The following is a 15,072-nucleotide window of genomic DNA, read 5'->3' as shown; positions in this document are numbered from 1 at the left end:
TTCTTTCTAAACCTCTGTCCCAGACTATAGAACTTAACACATTGTTGCACCATCCTTTTTCATTAGATATTCTTTTTTTATTTTTAGGGTTTTTTTGGCAAGGCAAATGGGGTTAAGTGGCTTGCCCAAGGCCACACAGCTAGGTAATTATTAAGTGTTTGAGTTTGGATTTGAACCCAGGTACTCCTGACTCCAGGGCAGGTCCTTTATCCACTAAGCCACTTAGCCACCCTCCATTAGCTATTCTTGACCTTAATTCATACTATTCTGAACTAGAGTCACATAGCTTATACTGCTATATAAACCACCTTTTCACAATACATTTTCCATTCCAACGTTTTAACATTTAACGTTTCTTGATTATAACTGCTAAAATCCTGGAGAAGGCAAACAGTCATTCAAAAATCCTTTAGTCTAATTAGAATATTCCCTGCCCTCCTCCTTCACCTAGAGTAAACTGACTAACTTTTATAGAGAGGCCATCCTAGATTCTTGGGCGGGGGTTGGGGTTGATCTTCTATTCTTCAACCCTTACATGTCCCATAATTTTCTGTAATAGCTAACAATATCTGAATCTATACTGATAAACTCCTGAAGCTCTAATGATTCCATATCATTCTGTGAAAAGACTAGTTTCCCCTATATGGGCATATCTTGGTAACCACATTATACACATTTGGTAATATTTGCTGTTTCTTTAACTTCAAAATAAGGTCCCTTTTAACACTTACTTTACTAATTCTTCCTAAAGGAACTTTCTCTCCTGAAAGGGGGAGGGAGGGGGAAACACTCTGGAAGCACAGGATCAAGGAAAATGGGAAAGAGAAGGGAACATGGGGGGGGGCCCTTCTCATAATAGTAAAATAACAGGGCGAGTAGTTTGGCCTCAGTCAATTTAACACCAAAATCCATTCCTTTTTAAATAAAAAATTTTTAAAAATCCCTCTAGGAAGTGCTCAAAAGACAATGCAGGGGTGAGGAGGAAGGGATCCTATTACCCACTGTAATACAGGGAGAAAGCAGGCTCCAGGGGAGAGCTAGTGAGGGCATTAGATGAATACTGCCTAGAAATAAAGAGCAGCAATTTAAATGAGGTAACCCAAGGAAATTTTTAGGGGAACTTTTCTCCCCATTTAACAAATCAATAGAAGAACTCAAATGCACAGGTAAAATAGACAATCTGAACACATAAAGACAGATGAGGCACAAGCATAGATCATGCTAATGCAACAGAATTTTCTGAACTGTCAATCTCAACACATATCCACAAAGGCCAATGGCAACTTCCTGACATCTCAGGAATGCTGTGAGGGGAGGCTTTAGTGTCATGTCCAATCATCTCTCCCTCCCAAAGGTAGACCAAATGTGTTCCCTGCTGTTGCAAGGAGCACCCAAAAGAGAGGACCTGAACATCATGTCTGATAGGGAATTCCCCTGCAACCAAATGTCTAGACCCAGAACCAGAACAAGCTTACCTCTGGAGGTGTAACAGGATCTGCACTTAGTTCAAATGGGGGATGGCAGTTGAGGAAAAGTTCATACTAAGACTGTGTCTACCTGGTCCTGGGGCCCTGGAACATCATCAGGGGCTGGCTCCCCTAGGAAGGGAGAGACAGTCTGTTCCAACCTAAACTTGAGGCTCCTGTGGTCTCCTTTGGTGACACAAAACACCAAGATCTCGCTGGGGCCTCCAAATGTTGAACCCACAGAGCGAGATGGAAACCAGAGTTTGTTAAGTGTAGAGATCTTTATTCCTGGGGATTGTCTGGGGATGGAATACCCAAATCAGACAGTACCTGAGTGTTCAGGGGATAGGGGTTTTATAGCATTTGGGGGGAAAATACTGAGAGCAGGATATAGAAGCAAAGATCCTCTCATATGTAAATATGGGGTCCCAGATAGACAAAAAGGGTCTTTGTTTGAACATATTTCCTGAGATGGGGTGTGTCACATATTCATGAGCTTCCAGAGGAATTTACTATCTTATTGTTCCAGCCACACCTAGGGAAGGGGGAGGCAGTCCTGGAATTTAACAGATACAGCAAGATAATTAGGCTGATGAGGGTGCTTTGTGATTCTTCAAACAATTTTAGGGTATATTCTGGATCCCCAGGTCAAGTACTTGAGTCTTATTATTTTCAGACCCAAAGGCACCTGTCCAAATTTGTATTTCTAAAGAATTCCTCAAGGCTCAGAGGATGTCTGGGACCCCTTTCTATACAGGAATTTCACAAACATTGATATTGTACTTCAAAGTCACTGAAACCCCATTGCCTTAAATAAAAATAAAAAAATTCAATTTCACTGAGTTGGTAAAAAAAAACTAGGAGCAATTTAGAAAAATTTGACATAGCAAAGTAGGTAAAGATGAGAAGGGTATGTTTTTTCACTCCTGGGGTCAAGTTTGATAATTATAATTACACAGTATATAGTTTTACCTTTTTTATTATTATTAAGTGTGCCTGTTTTTTATGTTTTCCTTACTTCATCCTTATCTGTTCCCTGCTTTTCTGATTTCTTTATATTAGTTGTTTTTCACAGTGAAGCAATTCATATAGCATGTTACATTCTTATATCATATTTATTTAGTAATTTCCTAATCAATAGATATCTAATTTTCAATCTCCTCATTTTAAAGATAGAATTGAGGTCCAAAGTAATTAAATTTTTACTCAAAATCATTCAGCCCAAATTCAGCAGTCTTTTCATGCTACCATACTTCTTTAAGGAAATGAATGATCAGAAAAGGTTGTTTGTGGAAGGCGCACAGGTGCTTTTGCACCATGGAGTGTTAAAACTCCTCTTAGCATCTTGGCTAGCGTCTCTATGGATAACTTATGAGACCATAGACAAGTGTATTATACAGGATGAGAAGAAATAGATGAACTGCAATCTGTACTGTGAAGAGAAATAACACATTGTTGGGACTGCAGATTTATCAAAATATTAAAGAAGCAAAGATTCACTATTTCAAGTTTAAATTACTATATTCTCCTAATTACCTTTTTTTTTTTTTTGGTTTTTGCAAAGCAATGGGGTTAAGTAACTTGCCCAAGGTCACATAGCTAGGTAATTATTGTCTGAGGCTGGATTTGAACTCAGGTCATCCTGACTCCAGGACAGGTGCTCTATCCACCATACACCTAGCCATCCCCTATTATCTTTTCAGCTTTGATACGATCTGAGAGTGGGGCAGTATGGTGGAAAAAAGAGCTCTGCACTTGGAAGAGAGAACTGAATTTGAATCCTTACTCTGACACAAGCTCTGTAATGATCAAATCAAATTTTTGAGTCTCAGTTTCTTCATTTGAAAAATAAGGATTGTTGTTGTAAGGATCAAATGATTTGCAAAGCACTTTGCAAATTTTAAAGCACTAATAATCATGTTAGAGTCTATTAACAGATGTGAAACCTTGGTTATAGAGTGTTTTTTTAGACAGTATCTTCCTCTATCCCCATTTGGACACATCATATACTATTTACAAATACAATAATAAAGATTATGATAAAAGCACAAGAGCTTTAAGGCAATGTGGTTGAGTGACCTGCCCAAGATCACACAGCTAGGCAATTAAGTGTCTGAGGTTGGATTTGAATGCAGGTCCTCCTGACTCCAGGGCCAGTGCTCTATCCACTGTGCCACCTAGCTGCTAGGTGACTCAATGATTATAGAGTGCTAGGCCTAGAGTCAGGAAGACCTGGTTCAAATTCAGCCACACATTTTATTAGCTTTAGTGACTGTGGGCAAATCACTTAACCCTGTTTGCCTTAGTTTCCTCATCTGTAAAATAATCTGGAGAAGAAAATGGCAAACCACTGCAGTATATTTGTCAAGAAAACCCCAAAGGGTCACAAGGAGTTGGACATGACTGAACAATAACATTATAGAAGTTTAGAGGGAAAAATGTTCATAGTAGCAGAGGTAGTATTGAATTATTATTTTGTACTCCATGTCAGGATGGACAAGTTCTCTATCATGTTTTTTTTTAAAGATTTTATTTATTTTGAGTTTTACAATTTTTGCCCTAATCTTACTTTCCTCCCCCCCCACCTTTCACAGGAGTCTTTACATTGTTTCCATGGTATACATCAATCCAAATTGAATGTGATGAGAGAGAAATCATATCCTTAAGGAAGAGACATGAAGTATAAGAGATAGCAAGATCAGACAATAAAGATATCAATTTTTTTCTAGATTAAAGGTAACAGGTCTTTGTTCAAACTCCACAATACTTTCTCTGAATATAGATGGTATTCTCCATTGCAGACAGTCTTAAATTGTCCCTGATTGTTGCACTGATGGAATGAGTGAGTCCATCAAGTTTGATCATCTTTTTCTTTTTTTAAAAAAATTATTGCTAGGTTTTCAGGATTATATTTAACCAAGAGAATGTGACATTTTGGGGCAGTTCCTGGTCCTGATTCAAACTAAAACCCTCCAGGCTCTTTTGTCTCAGGGAAGTATTTTAAACAAAGCAGGTAAGCAGAACAGTAATAAGCAAGATTCCCAGAAACTTTGGATGACCTGAGGCTGGAGAACCATTAAGATAAGTGAAGGCCATTTGGTTGCTGGTGTTAAAGTTGAGAATGAATGCTAGAAACCAATGCAATCACAAAGTGTGGGAGAATTCACTGAATGAAAGCAGGAGAAAAAAATAGGGTTACTTTTTGGTCATTCTGAATATAGATAACATATTTTTCAAGAAAATAGCCTTGGGGAGGCTAGGTGGCACAGTGGATAGAGCACTGGCCCTGGAGTCAGGAGTACCTGAGTTCAAATCTGGCCTCAGACACTTAATAATTACCTAGCCCTGTGGCCTTGGGCAAGCCACTTAACCCCATTTACCTTGCAAAAACCTAAAAAAAAAAATAGACTTGATGGTCCCTAATAATAATGATAATATCAAAATTTATGTAGAACCAGACATATTATCTCATTTGATCTTCCCAACAATTCTGGGAGACTGGGGCTACTAGTGTCCCCTTTTTACAGATAAAGAAACTGAGGTTTAGTGATTTGACAAGGGTTTTATAGTAAGTTTGTGAGGAATATGGGGGTTCCACAAGAAGGTGAAGGGAGATTGTTTGTTTATATTACAAAAGACTCAGTAGGGTCAGTACTGTTGCCTAGGGCAGATGTGTGACTTAAGTCAAAAGATTGGATCACCGGATCAAAAAAACCTGAGATTAGGCCAGGTCTGCCCCACCTTGTTCTAAATTGACCTAGGATTTTCTCCTTCTCTTTTGCACATGCTCAAGGAGGTAGCTGGTCTGGTTCATTACTATAATGAGCAGGGCGGGGGAAAATGTATGGGAATGAATGAAACAATTAGATTTGTGACCCCAGCCAAAGATTGGCACTAGGGGGCAGGAACAAAGCCTTTCAAACTGCATAAAAGATCTAGTATTTCCTGGACTCCTTGCCCTTCCCCTCCCCAAGAGTTGTGTCAATTATTAAGATGTCTTAATTAAAAAAAACTATTTCAATCACTCTGGACTAAGTATTCAAGAGTCATTTATAACAAATTTGTCTGAGGTCAAATTTGAAGTGAGATCTTACCGACTACAGGCCCAGAGAGCCATCTGCTATATCATCTAGCTGCCTCCCAGATAGGTCTTAATTTCCATTGAGTTTATTATTTCTATGATTCCAGCCAACCTGTTATATTTATATAAAATAAGACCAGAAAAACCACAAGGTTTTATAAAAACATTAGTATGCAAATGAATCTGCTAAATCTCATATACAACATTATATCTTCCAACTCTAGGTCTGGAATGCATTCCCTTCTCATTGCCAGGTTTAGACTCTCCAGCTGCCTTCCTCTACATTCAGCTTGAGGTGTTTCCTTATCCCCTCCAGCTGCTAGTGCCCAACATTTAATTTGCATGCATTTGGCTTATAGTCACATAATTTATATATTTTATGCATGCAATTTTTGATCCAGGCCTCTGAGTTGGAAGATCAAACAAGGTTCAAGCCTGTCTTCTGATATACTGGTTATGTGACCAATTAAGCAAGTCACTTACTCTTTCGGTGTCACAAGCAATTCTATAAGACTGTTGTTAGTGTGTCTAGTTTGTAGCAGTTCCTCAGTGAAATCAGAAGGTTAGTAAAAATAAAACAAAAAACTTCCTTAATTTGTATATACTTTATATGTGTATATATTCTATTGGCACTGGACATAAAGTAGACATTTAATAAATGCTTACTGATGGATATAAATTTATCAACTCACTTGGATAAGTGCTTCCAAAATTTTTTTTTGCAAGGCAATGGGGTTAAGTGACTTGTCCAAGGTCACATAGCTAGGCAATTATTGAGTATCTGAGGCTAGATTTGAACTCAGGTTCTCCTGACTCCAGGGTCCGTACTCTATCCACTCAAATCAACTTTTAACATAATTTAGTTGATATAGAAAGACATTTCTATAGAATAGACTCATATGCTCCCAAAAAGAACAGAAAACACAGGTTGCCACCTTGAAGACTCCTCCAGACACCACAAGGCGATTGGGGAGGGGTAGTTAAAAGTTCACCTGAAGTGCAACTGTTTAGGAGAAGGAAGCAGGCTATACAGTAACTTCTTATTTAACTTATTTTTACTAAGTGTGTTAAGTTCAATTGTTTCTACCTTCTAAAAGATTAAAGCACCATCAATGACCTCTAATTTTTGATACTCTATGGCAAAACTCAAGTTATCCCAGCCTAGTTAAAACTGCTACAGACATCAATAGGTTTTAGAATTATACAGTATGATTGTTGACATATTTTAGGGCTGAGAATCAATTTTCTCTGAAACATTTTATCAAAATTTTTGATATATAGACCACTCAGACTAGCTAAACAAATTTATCAACACCCAAAAACATTGTCTTGTTATCTGTTTCTACATTTACTGTTATAATTCCTTCAAATTCTCACTTTCTCCACTCATTAAAAATTTAAAAAAAATCCATTTTTCTTCACCTCAGGCAGCTTTCTATGATAAAAAAGCAATTCCTCAAACTTGTTAAACTTTCTCAAAAATTTTTTTGCAAGTTTTAATTAACTATGCCCACTGTTTACCCATTGTCCATGAATTCGTTTACTCCTCCAAAAGAACTCTACTGAAATACTCATAGAGTGTTAGAGCTAGTAAGGAACTTAGATAAGTTCATTTAGTCCAAAGTCCTCATTTTACAGGGGAAGAAACAAGTCCAGAGTTTAAGTAAGAAATCCTGGTTTTCTTTTAAGCTCATCTGTTCAGATTTTCTGAGGGCCTTGGTCACATTCTCTAGGGATTGTATAAAATCAAAGGGCTAGCTAAGGGTCCTTTAGCAATCTGGAATTTAAGTGTATGGCAGGGAAAGGGAGAGAGAAATTCCCAGAGAAGCAATCACATTGTAGTAGGGAGAAGGTGCCTTCCTTGGACTTATCCTTTTGATACATGTCCTTTAAGCTTCTAGTAGGCTTTCCTCTGGACTCTGCATATATCGGTGGGCAAGTGTATAGGACTAATGAGAGCTGGGGTTGGGGAGGATGATTTGAACCAAATATACCAACTATGCCATAATAGTAGCTACTTGTTTCTAGTTAAGTCTGGCTAGTTAATTGATATTAACTGATAATCATGGAAGTAGGAACACTGGTCAGGTCCAGGGAGATAAAATATTAGAAAAAACACACTCCAGTCTGAAGCCTACTCTAGGTGTGGCAGCTGCCTGTGTGAATGGGAATGGAAAAGCAGCACTGAGCTAACTGAAGAGGTAAAGGGAACTATAAATAGGAATGCAGAATTAGGAAAAATGATGAAATGAGTGGCTATATTACACTACAGGGAAATGATTACATATAAAATTAATATTAATGTAATTGATTCAAATAAATAACAATAGCTAATAATTTTTGTTATAATTCTATTTTTGTTTTACTAAGCTTTTCAAAATCTTTTTTCTAAATAGTTTAACTTTTGGTTTTTAATATAAATAAGATGACCTTAATTTTCATTCTCTGTATGCTTGGACTACACAAACTGCCCAAACACAACTAACTCAAACCAGGTTCTAGCAAGGGAATATGTCAGTATTCTTAGATTTGTAAATGTTTAGATGGAAATAACTAACCACAAAACCACCACTAAAAATCAAATCAAAGAAATACTAAAAAGGAAAACCAAAGAAAAGATTTGAACTGTCAAAACACTGCATTTTGGTAGATACACATAAAGCAAGGTCAACAGTATCTGACCAAAATCAGTTGACATCTTACCTGACAAGTTTCATGAAATTTCAGTCCACAGAAATAGCTCAATCCTGATGGTAACTTAATGTATAAGGGTTTTTAGGTTGTGAATAGTTTGTAATTTTTGACTGGGTCTTTTACCCAGCGAAATTTATATATATATATTTATATATGTATGTATGGTGAAATTTAAGTACTACTTTGTCAAAAGTCCTGACCTGGACTTAACTGGATAAAACTATCAACCTCTGAGAAATGGAGATGATATCCAGACTGTTCCACAAAGTTTTTGTAAATGCTTTTTTTACATAAATGAGCTATTGATATTAATTTACTTTTTTTGCAGGTAAAGTGATGTAATGTAATTGAAAGATGATTTTAGACAGGACTGGTAGACAGTACAGAGGGCATGCTTAGGAGTTGGAAGGTCTGTGTCCCAAGTGCTAGATGAGTCTGATCAAATTACTTAATCTTTGAGTTATCCCAAGCAATACTCTAAGACAATAAAATTCAGAAGTATAGTCAATTTGGTTTTTTTTTTTAGGTTTTTGCAGGGCAATGGGGTTAAAGTGGCTTGCCCAAGGCCACACAGCTAGGTAATTATTAAGTGTCTGAGGCCACATTTGAACTCAGGTACTCCTGACTCCAGTACTGGTACTCTATCCACTGTGCCACCTAGTTGCCCCAGTCAACTTGTTTTTGGTAGAAGTTTTCTCACAGACCCATAGCAAAGAAAGGAAGTCTGGACCCCAAAACTAGTGATATTTTAAGAAAAGATGATGGGAAATAAAAGGCTTTAGCATGTTTAATTACATATACACAGATCTTAAGGTAAGACTGCACTAAGACTTTTGGGACACGTTGTAAATGCATAACAATGATGACACATCTACAATATCTGTATTTTATGTAAACAAAGTAACTATATAGATATGGTAATAGATATCCTATTTAACACGATCTGTCTATAGTTACTAATGGCCACTGATTTTATTAATGCAGACTTCTTGGCTTAGTTGATCTGCACACCATTTTGCTTGTTGGAGGTTCAGTTTCGGCTAACAAATAATGAATCCTACTTCAGATATTCACTAGCTCTGTGATCCTGGGCAAATCACTTAACTTTTCTCAGCCTCCATCTTTTTTTAATTTGTAAAATGAGGATAAGGAGATAACATGGAAAGAGCTTTGCAAAATCTTAAAATGTTATATATAAAATGTTAGCTATTGTTATTTCAGGGCTAGATTGAATGAAAAACATTTGATTTGGTATGGAGTCAGTTCACCTGTTAGCAACCAATAAGCATGTTAAACGATGGCCTATTAAATCTTGCCTCAAACTTAATAGCTCTAAGTCACTTAACCTCTATTTTCTCGTTCTGTCATCTGTAAAATGGGGATAATTAATAGCACCAGAGTTGCCCTGAGAATTAAATCTGCAAAGCTCTATACAATAAATTATTACTAATTAAAAACCAGAACAGTAAATCATGAATAACAACAAATAAAAACGTGAAAGCTAATACCAGTAGCATCCCTGAAATGGGGGTGGCCCCGGCGCCCGGTTTCTGCCGAGCCACCCGGGCTGTGTAGGCTGGGGGCCGGAGCTGGTCAGCGCGCCAGGCAGGAGCCGCCGGGCCGGGGCTGGCAGAGGGGCGGCCGCGCGCCGCCAGGCTCCGCAAGCTCCTCACTCTCCAGCGCCTCCCCAGAGGGCAGTGCCCCCTCCCCCCTCCGCTGCTTCCGGGCAGAGTGAGGGAGAGCGCGCGCTACCTGCTTCGCACCCCTTCCCGCCCCTCCGGATTAGAGAACGGACCAATAGCGGCCGTTCCTGCGGTCCGCAGGCCTTCCACCCAGAGCCAAGACGCCCCCGCCCCCGCCCCCGCCCCCGCCCCCGCCCCGGAGCGGCCTCGTCACTGCGCAGCCGCCGCCCCAGAAGCCGGCGCGAGCTCCCACGGAAGGGAAGGGGAGGGGGGTTGAGGAACGCGCGCGCGCTTGCGCTCCGGTGTCGCGCGTGCGTGCGCGTGCCACAGGACGTCGGAGGCGGCCGTGGAAGTGGGGGTGGTCTCGCGCGGTCTCAGGGTGGCGTTCGCGGCTGCTCGCGACGACGGGGACGGGCGGAGCAGGTTGGCGTCCTCGGGTCGGTGCCGGCGGAGGAGGCGGGGACGCGGGGACGCGGCGGAGGGTCGGGAGTTTTGGGTGCGGGACCCCGCATCCTGAGGGCCGCCCGAGCCGCCGCGGGGAGGGAGTGCGGCCCCGAGCTCCCGCAACAGGTCCCCGCGGGGCGGGCGCGCGACCGGGGGGGGGGGGGCCCGCGGGAGGCCGGACCCGCGCTCCCGCCCCGGGCCGCGCCTTGGCGCCGCCCGAGACGGACCGGGCCGCGAGGGGTGCAGGGGCCCGGCGCCCGGGCTTTGTCCCGCCGGCAGAGACCTCGGGCCGCCGGCTGCCCCTCGCCCCTCGCGGGGCTCCCGCCCCCGGAGAGGTGCAAGCCCCCCTGGCCGCCTGCCCTCCGTGCCAGGGAGAGCCGCCGGGCTGCAGCCCGGCCCGGGGAGAGAGGGGCGGGAGCCGCCCCTTCGCCTGGCAGCGTTTCCGCCGGCTACGAGGGAGCCTCCAGGGCGCCCGCCTCGGCTTTTACGGAGAGAGGGAGTTTCAGATCGTGGACTTGGAGCTCTCCGAGCTTTCTTGCACCGCAGCTGATTTTAAGGAAACCTTAAAGTAATGGTTTTTGGGGACGGAAGGAGAAAGATCGCTACTTTATAAATACTCGTTATTTACAGGAGCTCAGTCGGTGATGCCCTCCACTGAGTGTAGGCAAGCGCGGCTTCCTGCGGGACTTAAGGCTTTGTATCTCTGGCTCCTAGCAACCGTCCCGTGCACACAGTAGGCACCTGCTGTTTAGGGATTGAATTCGCTTTTCGGACAGCCAGGTACGTCTGTAAGTCTTTTCATAGTGTTCTAGGACGATGTTTGTCGTCTTAGTGTTTTGATTATGAAAGCTTATTTGTGGGAAAAAAAACAAGTTTTAAGTATTTCGGTGTAAATTGCAGGTGTAGCTATTTCAGATAGTAATAAATAATCTGCTTTTGAAAAATATGCTAATTTTACATATAATTATTCCAAAATTTAATAACCCAATAAATTCTGCCTTGGAAGCAAATGATATGTTTGGGTATTGTTATGTTGGCACTATAAGTACTGATATGAATGAAACTATTAAACAAGCTGTCTTAGAGATTATGCATCTTAGACTGTAAAGTGAAATGGCCAGACTAGAAGACTCTGTGTCCTGAGCCCCAATTTTCTCCTCTGTAAAATGGAAATAATACTTCTAGAGTTGTTGTGCTTTTTATGTAAATCGAAGCTGTAATTATTAATTTAGTTTCAATCAAGGCTAGCAATGAGATGTTGGAAGCCTTAGTATAGGTCTCAAAATAATCACTTTGGTGACCTTTTGTTTCCCCCTTAGGGGCCAATGGGTAGCCAAGTCCACCGAGTTCTGGACATGGAATCAGGAAGGTCTGAGTTTAAATGTGGCTTGGGACTCTGACTCTGGGCAAGTTATTTCTCTGTGCTTTCCAGAGTGATAAAGATAAAATGAAATAATATTGGTAAAACACTTTATAAACCTTGAAGTGTTATAAAAATGTTAAGCTTTTATTATTCAGGTAGTAGAAAGAGGAGAGGCTTAGACTAGAAGATTTAAACTTTTTCTAATTCTAACACAAGTTAACTTTTAAAGGACTGCTTCAGTTATCAAAGCAAAATCAGTCAGTGAAACAAATTAAAATCCTTTAAAAAGGAATTAAACAGGCAAAGTATAGAATTTTAAAAATACTCTTTTTAATGAGTAATCTATTTCTTTTGCTCTTGAGTAGTTTCCTGACTAGTTTAACAACTTTGAAACTGAAGATGGGGGGGGAAGCAGAACATTGATAGTTTGATTTATTATAAAAATCCAAATATGCTGGAATAAAATAAACCAATAAGTATGTTTTAAGTACCTGTTATCTGCCAGGGTTGTACTGGGATTCAAACACAAAGTCAAGACAATTCTTCACCCCTTCCTTCTTAATATATTCTGTTGGGGGATACAACTTGTTTACAGATAAATAAACATAGGGGTGACCTAGTGTGCAATCCTGAAACCTTAAAGAAGGTGATAATTGAGTCAAACATTGAAAGGAGCTAGGGCTTCCAAAAGCTGGAAGTGAGGAGGGAAAAACCTGGGCAAAGGCTCAGGCAGAAGATGATTTGGCTTAGGGATTGGGGTGAGGTTAGGGAAAGGAGAAAAGTAAAATCATCCTGTAAAGAGAGGTTGGAGTCATTGTGAAAGACTGGTATATGTTTTATCTTATTTTCTTTTTGGGGAGCCACTGGAACTTCTTTGGCAGGAGAGTGACAATCAGATTTGCCCTTTAGGAATGTAAATTTGGAATCTGTGTGAAGAATTGATTAGTGGGGAGAGAATGAATACAGGAAATTCATCTGAAGGTCTTGGCAGATGAGAAATGATAAAGGCCTCAACTAGGGTTCTTATAATTAAAGTGGAAAGAAGAGACCAGATTGGAATTAATAAGCTAGAGGATACCTAAAGATGATAGTGAGTCTTTCAAAATAGTATGTAAATCAGGAATTAATGATCTGGATTTAGTTATTTCCAAGCTTTTCCAACTTGAGGACTATTTTTTTCCCCCTCAATAAGTTTCTTGAATCCCCATATTGTAGAGTATGGGCTTTAGAGTGAGGAAAATCTAGGTTCAAATAAAACACTAGCTATTTGACCTTGGACAAATTATCTTCGGAGTCTGCTCATTTTGTTCATCTGGAGGCCATATATGTATAATATACAAAATACATATATATTTATGAAATGGATGCTGTTTTATCTCTATTTTAGACTTGAGGAAACTGAGGCTGAAATGGGATTTGAACTGGTCCTTTGATTCCAGAGCCTGAGCTCTTGGCACTATTTGTCCCATGATTTGCCTTTAGATTGTGTTTGTATAGTAGTGATATCAGATGGTATAATGTATATGAAAGGCATTAAATCTTAAAATTATATGGAGTTATTCTGGCAATATTGCATTATATATATTCTTGTTGATTTAGTTTTTCTTTTCCTTATCACGGATATACCATAGTCTTTCCAGGAACTTTGAATCTTTTGTCTCACTATTTCCAGTACAGTTTTGGGTGCTTGGCAAGAAAAGTAACAGATGCTGTTGATCATATACTGCACTTTTATTTATTTATTTTTTTTCCATTTAAATTTTTTATCATTATGAGTCTGACAAGTATCAATAAACATTTTCTTATACAAAAATGAAAGGAAATGTGAATTTATGCAAAATTATGAATCTTCACTTCATACAACCTTTAAAAAGGTATTAAATTTGACCATTGTCAGATCCAATAATCCTTTGTTTTTCTGTGTTAGCTTCTGAACTTTGCTCAATTGTTTTTTTAATGATTCATTTATATTCTTTCCTTTCCTTTCTTCTTTTTATTTTTATGGTTTTCATGTTTGTTTTTTAATATTTTGGGATTTTTTTGGCAAGGTTTTGAGTTTTACATTTTTCTCCTTCCCCTCTTCCCTGCCCCTCCCCCAACAGAAAGCAATCTTTATAACCATTCTAGCCATAGATCCATATTGATCATGTTGTGAGAAGAGAATCAGAACCAAACAGAAGAAAGAAAACATTAGAGAGAGAAAAAAATGACATAATACATAAGACAACTTTTAAAAACTGAAGTTAATAAGCTTTGGTCTCCATTTAAACTCTATAGTTCCTACCCTGAATATGGATGGTATTTTCCATCACAAGTCTTTAAAACTGTCTTTGGTAATTATACTGTTGAAATGAACAAATCTACCATGGTTGATCATCACCCCATGTTGCTGTTAGGTTGTATTGTTCTTTTGGTTCTGCTTATCTCACAGTTCATGCAAGTCTTTCCAGGCTTTTCTGAAATCCCTTCCCTCATGATTTCTTTTTTCTTTTTCATTTTTTAAAATTCATTTACACATTACTAAAATAGTCTTGTTGTAATAGTAAACATAATCTCCCGCCCCCCCCCCCCCCCCCCGAGATAAAAACCCTCAGGAGAATTAAAGTAAAAGAAAGGGAAAAAAATGTGTTTCAGTCTGTTTCCATACCATCAGCTCTGTCTCTGGGATGGATTGCATTCTTTATCATAAGTCCATCAGAGAAATTACTTCTATATTTTTCCACAGTTGCTGTTGCTGCTTGTAATTGCCTCTATCCATTTCTCCCCACTGCCAGTTATTTTATTTTCTCTCTCTATTTCTCTTCAAAAGTGGGATAGCCAAGTAGTTCAGTGGAGAGAACACCAGTCCTGGGGCCAGGAGGCTCAGCGCCAACCCATCCTCATGGTCCCAGACAGGCCATCCAATCCTTCCACCTTTCAAAAAGTAAAAAAGAAAATGTGTTATATGTCATCTCCCATGATCTACCCTCTTCTCTGTCACTTGCATCCCCCCTCCCTTCCCCCATCCCCTTTCTCCCATCACTTTTCTCTCCTTTCTCTTCTAGATTTCTATGACCTAGTATATAAGTTGTTTCCTTTCTGAGCCGTTTCCAATTCCCCCCTTCCATACCATTGCAAAAGCTATTTCTTGACACTTTTACATGAAATGATTTAGTCTATTCTACCTGTCCTTTCCTTTCTCCCAATACATTTCCTTTTCATCCATTGACTCCATTTTAAAGATATATTATACCTTCAAATTTGGTTCTCTCCTGTGTCTTGACTATAAAAGCTTCTAATTGCTCTAATATATGAGAAGGTTAATATAAGTATTATCTGTATCATCCTATGTGGGAATACATG

General features: G+C 39.6%; 1 protein-coding gene across 5 annotated transcripts in view; it reads left to right on the top strand.

The window, feature by feature from the left end:
- The first annotated feature begins 10,264 nt into the window (after positions 1 to 10,264).
- PALS1 (protein associated with LIN7 1, MAGUK p55 family member) overlaps positions 10,265 to 15,072 on the top strand; it is a 132,995-nt gene continuing 128,187 nt past the window's right edge. Inside the window, exons 1-2 of one of the 5 annotated variants that reach the window (XM_074236078.1) lie at positions 10,265 to 10,346; positions 10,998 to 11,147. The gene's annotated coding sequence lies outside the window, so the exon portion shown is untranslated. Of the gene's footprint in view, positions 10,361 to 10,789; positions 11,148 to 15,072 lie in introns of those variants that run through there. The other 4 variants (XM_074236079.1, XM_074236081.1, XM_074236080.1 and 1 more) reach the window with 4 other exon arrangements.

Source organism: Macrotis lagotis, chromosome 4, assembly GCF_037893015.1.
Source record: "Macrotis lagotis isolate mMagLag1 chromosome 4, bilby.v1.9.chrom.fasta, whole genome shotgun sequence".
Lineage (NCBI taxonomy): Eukaryota > Metazoa > Chordata > Mammalia > Peramelemorphia > Peramelidae > Macrotis > Macrotis lagotis.
This window is presented reverse-complemented; position numbering and strand designations above follow the sequence as displayed.